This window comes from Brassica napus, chromosome C6 (genome assembly GCF_020379485.1).
Source record: "Brassica napus cultivar Da-Ae chromosome C6, Da-Ae, whole genome shotgun sequence".
NCBI lineage: Eukaryota > Viridiplantae > Streptophyta > Magnoliopsida > Brassicales > Brassicaceae > Brassica > Brassica napus.
The window spans coordinates 37,141,041-37,150,143 of record NC_063449.1 but is presented as its reverse complement, the minus strand read 5'-3'; the positions used below and the strand labels follow the sequence as shown (position 1 = coordinate 37,150,143).

General features: G+C 33.1%; 1 long non-coding RNA gene across 2 annotated transcripts; it reads left to right on the top strand.

Annotated features, from left to right (window-relative positions):
- Positions 1–1,922: 1,922 nt before the first annotated feature.
- On the top strand, positions 1,923–3,146 carry LOC111206795. 2 transcript variants are annotated; one of them, XR_002659088.2, is made up of 2 exons: positions 1,923–2,176; positions 2,754–3,146. It is a non-coding gene; the product is annotated as an uncharacterized LOC111206795 (long non-coding RNA). The 2 variants fall into 2 exon arrangements; XR_002659089.2 differs by having other exon boundaries at positions 1,923–2,208.
- The last annotated feature ends 5,957 nt before the right edge of the window (positions 3,147–9,103 follow it).

The window sequence follows — 9,103 nt, the reverse complement described above, 5'->3', positions numbered from 1 at the left end:
TCTATATGAGTCTGTAAATGTTCTTGCTGTCAAAAAAAAAAAAAAAAAAGTCAAGTCTTTGTGCCTAAATGCCCTGATTATAAAAAGAAACTAGATTTTGACCTCCACACCCAATATGGACGTTTCTTTTCGATTTGCATTGTTGGATATTTATTATTGTTGATCTATTTGTTTTTATTTGTATAAGTGTGACGTGTTAATAGTATGTTCTATGCTGATTAAAAATTAAAACTAAAAATTACATTAGTTATTTCTTATTGTAATATTAGGTTGGAATTATAATAATAGAATAACAGTTTTGAAAATTAATTTTCTTGTAATTTATATATTTATTTAATTCGGTACTTACATGTATATTTATATTCTAAATTATTAACTCAACATAGTAAATCAATTATGTTGAAATTTATTTTATTTTATTAATTTGTTAAAATAAGTATGTACACTAATGGATAGTTTTTTGGTTCTGTAAAATATATCTTAAATTTGTGAGGGAGAAGTTGCTATAACATGGTATACTAAAATTATATTGAAATTTGGACAAATACCTTCATATAAGATTTTATTTTGAAAACTATACCATTATATAATATTTTGGAAAACTACACTTAGTCATGCGTCAAATTACCAAACTATCCAATTAAAATCTTTATAATTATTTTAGTATCTAAATTATTTTTAAAATAAAAACACAAATAAATGCAGAATCATATGCATTTGAAAAATCATATTGTAAACTCGTTCGTTGGTTGCCGAGCAAAACGCCCTTCAGTTTTTTCGAGAAAATTCCCCGTATTTTCTTAAGATTTAAAGAAAAACAAAAACCAACTAGTCAATAACACAAAGGTGTTTAGCAATAACTAAATAATCACTTGTTCCGATTGAAAGACTTTTTTGTTTTGATGTACGATTAGACACATGAAACAAACCCAGATAAAATAAGAAGTAAATGGTGCATTGGTGTATCTTTTCTATTTTTACTACAATTTATTCCTTACAGTATTTTAGACTAACATACAATAATTCTAAGGAAGAAATGATAATCTAGAGCACGGAAGAACTCTTGAAGTTGCAGATAATGACCCTATTCGTTTACCTATCGCGCGAACTATGACCTGCGACATGCGACCTGCGACTGATCGCCGGTCGAAAGTTGTTGTTCGTTTTGCTGTCGCGTAACATGCGACCTGCGATTGGTCGCATGTCGCAAGTCGCAGGTTGTTGTTCGTTTTGATGTCGCGCGACTGATCTCACGACCAATCGCGGTTTCCCATTCAAGTCGCCGGAAAAAACAGCGACTAAAAATTAAGAAAATTTTGATCGCGCGACTGGTCGTAGATCGCAGGTCACGCGACACGTAAACGAACATAGTTTTAGTCGCATGTCGCAGGTTTAGTCGCAGGTCGCAAGTCGCACGACACGTAAACGAATGTAATCTTAGTCGCAAGTCGCAGGTCGCAGGTCGCGCGACACGTAAACGAATATGGCCAATTTATAACATACTTTTTCACGGTTCTTACGAATGTTTATGATTCAATCCATTCATCATTTTATTAAAGATATTAAGAATCAACAACATGAACATATTTTTTTTTTATCTCAATACGTTTATTTACCACAAAACAGATAATAATAATATTTTTAAAGTTAGTTATATACTTTCTGAATTAATTAATTATTAAAAAAGACAAAAGTGTTTTATTACATGCAGTAAAGTCTAATTTTCAAAAAAGAAAAAATGAAGTGTATTTTTCAAATTTCAAATCCCAAATATGGTATTTCTCAAATTATCCCTATTTTCTAACATGTGCTGGATTAAAAAAATTGTAAAATGTTAATATAGCTTTATCAACCATACGGGTCACGTTTACTTTAAATGATATAACTTATAAGAATCAGTTGAAATTATACAGGGCCCCAATTATAATTTGGTCATAAAAATATAACATGTTGAAAAGTCCATTAATTTTCTGTTACGATTTAGTGCGGGAAAAAAATCACACATGTTTTGTTTCTTGAAAACCTAACTATATGTTGACCCAAAAAATATTATTTTCAAGCTTTCTAATTTTTCCTAGGTTTCACCTCTTTGTCTCTCTCCTCTGTCTCTAGCTCCTCTGTATTCTCCACCGACGTTTCATAAGGCAATTAGAAACAGAGAAAATGTTTCCATGGCGTAAGTCAAATACAAATATTATTATCTAAAGGGTAGGAGTTTAATTGGTTTAGATTATTTGATTTCTGATTTTAAACAACTGTGGGTTGCATGTTTGTTTCATCTGTATTGATTAACTATCTGTGTAATATTTTACTCGTAGATCAAAAACGAATTGTTAGATACAATCACAAATCTAAGAAATATGTTTTTTGTTGTTAAATTAATGAACGATTTGAATTGCATGTTGAAGATCAGATGAATTAAAAAAACTTGAGCTCTTGCTATCTATGTGACATCTGATTAGCTATTTCACATCGTCATAGATCATCGACCATTGTTAGATAGAAACTCCAAATATAGGATGAGAGATTTTACAGTTTTAATTAGAGAAGTCGGATGGACTTGATTGTAGAAGCTCTGTTCAAATGCTAGATTTATAAATACTTGCGGTTAGAGTCTACGGATTCGACACAGAATGTTAAGTTCATGTGGTTTAAAATATTAGATTAATACTATTTTGATTAAGGGTAATATTTCTGATATCTTATTTGATTTTGAAAAACGAATTAATTATCCTTCTCTTTCTGGAAAACAGAGGGACATGAGACAGAATTGAGTTCTGCAAAAGCTCAGACACACGGAGAAATGAGAAGCAGTTGTAAGACCATCTCTAATATTAGAGGTTCTTGGGTTTTTAATGTATGTATTACGTATATATATAAATAATTGTGAGTCCATAATTATTATGTAAACCCATAAATAAGGGTTTTTAGGAATTCGTAAAACCTTTCTTTAAGAATCTTTGCCAGTGAGGTTCCACAAAAATTATGGATCTCACAATTACTTATACATATATAACATATACATATATATATATATACATACATAACATATATTCCCTCCGTTTCATAATAGATGATGTTTTAGAAGATTTTTGTTGTTTCAAAATAGATGATGTTTTGATATTTTTATGTTATTTTTAACTTTATTGAAAACTGTGTAACCAATTAGATGTTGTAGTCATTTTTTGTAATTGGTTGGATGACTTTTAAATTATATTTTTAAAACTACTTTTTAGAGAAAATAAATTTTTTAATCTCTGTGCACTAAAAGGAATAACATCATCTATTGTGAAACAGAGGAAGTATTTAGAACTCCCGTTGAAGGTGTTCTAGCATCATAGACTGCAGAACACTAATCAGTTAGGAGAGAGAAGCGGGTTACTTTATTTTAAAATTGGTGACATGTTTACGGATAAGAGCTTCTCCATCGATAGTACTCCCTCCGTTTCATAATACTTGATGTTTTGTAATAGTACACAAAGATTAAGAAAATTACATTTCACTAGAAAAATATTTTAAAGATATAATTTTAAAATCAGTTAACCAATTATAAAAAAAAGACTGTAAAATCTAATTGGTTGAACAGTTTCCAATAAAGTTAAAGTTAATCTTAAAATCTCAAAACTTCCTTAAAATCTCAAAACTTCATGTAAATTGAAACAAAACAAATTTTCTAAAACATCATCTATATTAAAACGGATGAGTATTAGAGTAGTATCTAATCAATAAAGAAAAATGAAATTAAATGAAAATAAGAGAGAGAAACACCAAAAGTTCTAAAACAACTTACAATTAGAATCTCTATTGAAACTTTGAGTACAGGCGTCCCTATTTCAAGAACAAAATTTGGGTTCACTCCTATGGTAAATTCTTAAATTCACCTCTTTTATTAACCAATTAAATTGTCATGTAGAATTAGGAGAAAATGAAATATTAAAACAACAAAAAAGGAAAATAGCTTTAAATAAATAAAAGACTTTGCCGTTAATCAAATTTCAGTAGAATTCTCAAAACCTAATTGATGAAACAAAGATCACGTTTTTTTGGTTGACGGCAACGTATTTTATTTATTTAAAGCTATTTTCTTTTTTTTTAGTTTTAATATTCCCTTTTCTCCTAATCCTACATAGCAATTTGATTGGTGTTAATAAGAGAGATGAATTTGAGAGTTCACTATAGAGGTGAACCCAAGTTTTGTTCATATTTTTTATGTTCTTGAAGTAAAGTTTTTTTAGAGTATTCACGTATATTATAAATATAATGAATGTTCAAAATTAAATTTATTGTTATTTTATTATACATCTTTCAATAACAATCAATTAATAGTATTAACCAATTCAATTTTTTTTTTAGAAGTATACAATTTATCAATATTAACTACCACAAATACTTTAAAATTCTAGAAAATCTATCATTTTGGAATAAAAAATAAATCTAAAAAATCCTATTTCAGCAAAGGAGGGAGTAATTAACATTAGGAAGTCATATCTTACCGCTATATCACAGTTAACATTAAAGATTGAAGTTAATTAAATAATTAGATACACAATTAACCATGTAAAGCTAGGTGTGGTTTGATGTGGTTTACGCGCTGTTGTCATTGGTTACAGCCCCTGTTCAAAAACGCGGGTGCCTAGCCGTAGAATCGGCCACCTAGGCGTTCGCGGGTGAGTGCCGCGGCGATTAAGACCTAATCGGGTCAATAAATCGGCCACCGCACAATTAACCGCCTAACTCAATTAATCGGATCTTTACCAATTATTGACCGACTAATTTTAACTTTTGACATGACTTGGGCTTTCTTAAAGCAAAGCCCACGATGCAATTTCAAAGTTAGAAGAGATAGATGTATTTGTAGACACTCAAACTTCTCACATGCGCTTTGTTTACCGATGTGAGAGAAAATAGTTCTGGAATTTTTGTATTTTTTCTTTAATTTTATTTCTGTTTGACTTTTTTTAGACAAATTAAACTCGTCTTCTATCTGTCAAAACAAGGTGTATTTGTTCACCATTTTTGTGCATGACTAAACTAATGCCATTTATCAACCAAAAGCTACATTATAGTTTTATTATTATCTCTTTTGTGGGATCGACTTTGTTTTAAGAGGCTCTTGTTTTAAAGTATCAGTTTATTATAAACCTCCATTGGTTGAATTTCACTGGTAATCAAATTGTGGTGGGTCATAATATTTGATCTTGGAAATCTTGTAATGATAATTTAAGCATCATTTATATCAAAACCGATAGACTTGATGAGAATACTTGGTACATCGTGTATTAGTGTATATACGAGTTGATGAACCAAAGCTATAATATCAATGCAAAACATCAAATATATTAACATTGGAAGTAACAAAATTTGTTACATAAACATGTACTAACTTGTATTATATGTATAAATAAGGTATTATACATGTTAAAATACATAAAATTCCTTTCCGCGTACTCCCCGATTTTTTTCCGCTTTTTCAATAAATCGCTAGGAGTTGGTGCGCAGCACGCGTAGCGCCTAGCGAGTTCCCCAACATGGGTTAATTACAGCGAAGTCGTCGAACATGGAGAGTGGAGCTGCACGTGAGGCTCTCGTGACTCACAAAATGCCTTTAGCTTTTGGTCGTCTAAAAGAACAAGGTTTACAATCAACCTCTTGTTTTTGATTTTAATCTATGGTTTATTATGTGGTTAGTTGTCGTCCTTTTATCAACCAACTTTTTCTTCACCCTCGTGGTTGTAACCAATTTTAAAAATTCATTCTCCGGTATCCGTATACGTACGTAGTTAATATAAAAGTTACGTACTTGTGAGAGAGATCATTCTTTCTACTTTTAGATTCAGCAAAACAACTATTTTCCCCTTTTACCTAAGAGCATGTGGCCTAGTACTTTGCTAGAGCATTCAACATCATGTAGGTCAAGACTCAGGTGCAAAGATATATAACCAGAAAACTAAAATTTCATTAAAATGAATTTATATTCGCTTTCAAATGCTAGTATAAAAATAGTATTCTCTAACCTACTTTTTTTTCTTACTTTAAAATAGAGAAACCATTTTCTTCTATATTTAGATAAAAAAATCATTCACCTATATTTAAAGTAAAACCTAGCATTTCTATATTTTGGAAGAACATAGTAGATTAAAATGTTACAAAAAAAAAAAAAAGTAGAGTAAAATGCAACTCTATTTAGTAATCCCTTACTTTGGATAAAAAACTACTATACCCAACTTAATTTGTTTACATCTCTACAGAAATTTTGTTTAGCTAAGATTATCCACTATTCAATAATTTGACTATCATGCTATATGCCATGTCTTTCAAACGCAGGGCCGACTCTGAAATAATTAAAGTAGAATTACAGGCTTGTGTTTAGTTTGGTTAAAGTTTTACAATGATTAACACTCGTAGTTTATATTCAAAATACAAACCTCTTAGTTTATATTCAAAATAAAAATTCTTTACTAAATTCATAAATTTTGGATATGTTAAAGATCTTTTTAAAAGTTGGAAGAATTAGTAGAGGTTTTCTTCCAAACAAATTTTATAAATTTAGGAAACAAACTCTATGTTTTAGTGGGTTTAGTCCATGGCCACGGGCAGCTCAAACAGTATATATGACCAAAGAAATAGGGTTTTTTTGCAAGATTTACTCAAAACTCAAAGTCAAACCTAAAACTAATCCATGTTTTTTTGGATGTTTTTTTGTCCTATTCACCCCACAAGTTCATGATATTCACGAAAATGCCATCACATTTTTTTTATTTTTTTTTCCGAAAATGACATTTTTACTCTCTCACCCTCATCATCTTCAAGTAATTACAAGATTGTCATTGTCATCAATACCCCAACCACCATGAACAACCAATTTGAAGCTTTTAATGCACCTAAAATCGATTTACACTCTATCTTTCTCACTTGTTATGAACTAAAAACAACATCTCTTTCACTTTGCCTCCATATTCATCCAAAAAACTCAAGCTTTTGATTCAAATTTTTTTTATGGTTTATAGAGCCATTCAAGCATACTATTCTTGGTGGGTTACTTTCGTTTGAGATTGTAGGTGGTTGGAGAAGACTCTGTGTGCTAAGGAAGTCATCTCACTAGTTTAAGGTATGAAACTGAAATTTTTTTCAGATCTATTTGTGTAGAAAACTTACCCGTAAGTAGTCTGGCTGTAGAAGACTTACCCGTAAGTCTTCTGGTCAAACGGACGACTTACTTTTAAGTCGTCATCTTTGTTTGTTAAAAAAAAATCTAGAGACTACCCTAGACGACTTACTGATAAGTCGTCTAGGATAAATTGGTTAGTTTTGCATTTGACCGAATTGTGTCAATTGGTGCAAAAGGATTATAGCCTGGATAAAGCTTTCTGTTTGAAATGATCACTCTGGCCGTCCTGTTTGCCGTATAAGGAGATTTCTGTGATCGGGCAAGTTTCCTTGTTCGCAACATCCCTCTTTTCTAGATATCTAGCATCCTCCTTCTGTAAATTTGAAACAGTGGATTGATTTTTGTCCAATAGAACAAGGCTCGGTTCTGGAGCTTTATCTTCCGAGGAACTAGCATCTGCGGGCACAGCTGCGGGCACATCTGCGGGCACATCTGGACCTTTATCTTCCGCCAAGCTCTTCCTTTCCGCGTTCGTCCCATTGACACTTTCACTCTGCAATATACAAGATGGGTTTATACAATAATAACCAATGAGTGTCTTCAAACATGAAACAAAATACATATATAAAATCCAAGGATTTGTTACTAACCCCGGGTTCGAGCGTCGGTTTAGGTGGAGATGTACTGTTTTGAGATGATGTCCCTTTCCGTTTTGTGGTAATACCAACCTTCTTCTCCACAACTTCCACCCTTTCCGACAGATACTTGATCTCCTTAAGGCACGTCCCAAACTCTTCCCTCGTGGCATCAGCTATGTCCTTGAACATGGTTTTAATATCCTCTTTGGTCAAACCACCAACAGTCGTAGTCACCTCTTCACTAGCCTCTGCAGCTGCCTCTTCACTAGCCTCTGCAGCTTCCTCTTCACTAGCTTCAGCAGGTGCCTCTTTACGAGCTTTCTTCCGAGGTCTTGGACTGTCTTCCTTCACTACCTTTTTCTTCGCTGGACTCACAACGCCGACTTTGTATTGACCCAAGTACCGGTGACTTCCCAGCAATCCATGGTCCACTTCCACGGTTTCTTCACAAGCATGAGTTTAGTTATGTTCTCCGCGAGCGGGTCCTCAACATCAAACTCCCATTTTGGAAACATTTCACCAGTGTTCTTTTGAACAAAGTTGATCACCCTAGTCTGCAGTAAATAGAAGATATGAACTTAGATATTTGACAGATTAAGAAAGATGGAAAGAAAAGACTTCACAGACGACTTATAATTAAGTCGTCTGGAAAGTCTTCCAGCTGGATGACTTAGTAGAAGCCTTATAATTAAGTCGTCTGGGAAGACTATCCAGACTACTTAATTATAAGTCTTCTACTAAGTCTTCCAGCTGGAAGACTTTACAGACGACTTAATTATAAGTCGTCTACTAAGTCATCCAGCTGGAAGACTTTCCAGACGACTTAATTATAAGTCTTCTACTAAGTCGTCTAATTGGAAGACTTATCAGACGACTTAATTATAAGTTTTCTGCAAAGTCGTCCAGATTGAAGTAAATACCTGACTGAGGATAGCCTCTTTAAACTGTCTGCGTCCTTTGCGATCCTTGTAAGCCAGTATCGGGGGAGGCGGATTGTTTGGGAGAGAATTACCAAAAGTAGCACCCAATTCCGGAAGAGCTGTGTACACCCAGACCTGGAGAGCTTGCGCAAACCCATTAATAGTGTAACAACCCGAAATATCTCTGCCCTTCACAGAGTTCATCAGCACCTTAAACGCGACTCTCCCCCATGGATAATTCTCAAACCGTTCTAGCTCCATCACTAGCCTTGCCAGACTAACCCGAGTAGGGGTTGAATAATTTCTCCCTTCAATGTATCCAGTGAAGATGGCAAGGTACGCGAGCCGCTTGCGATCATCCGGAGACCACCCTTCGCATCTCTCAAGTGCTGCTATTATCTCCTGAGTAGATGGCCCTGCTTCTACATGAACTCCCA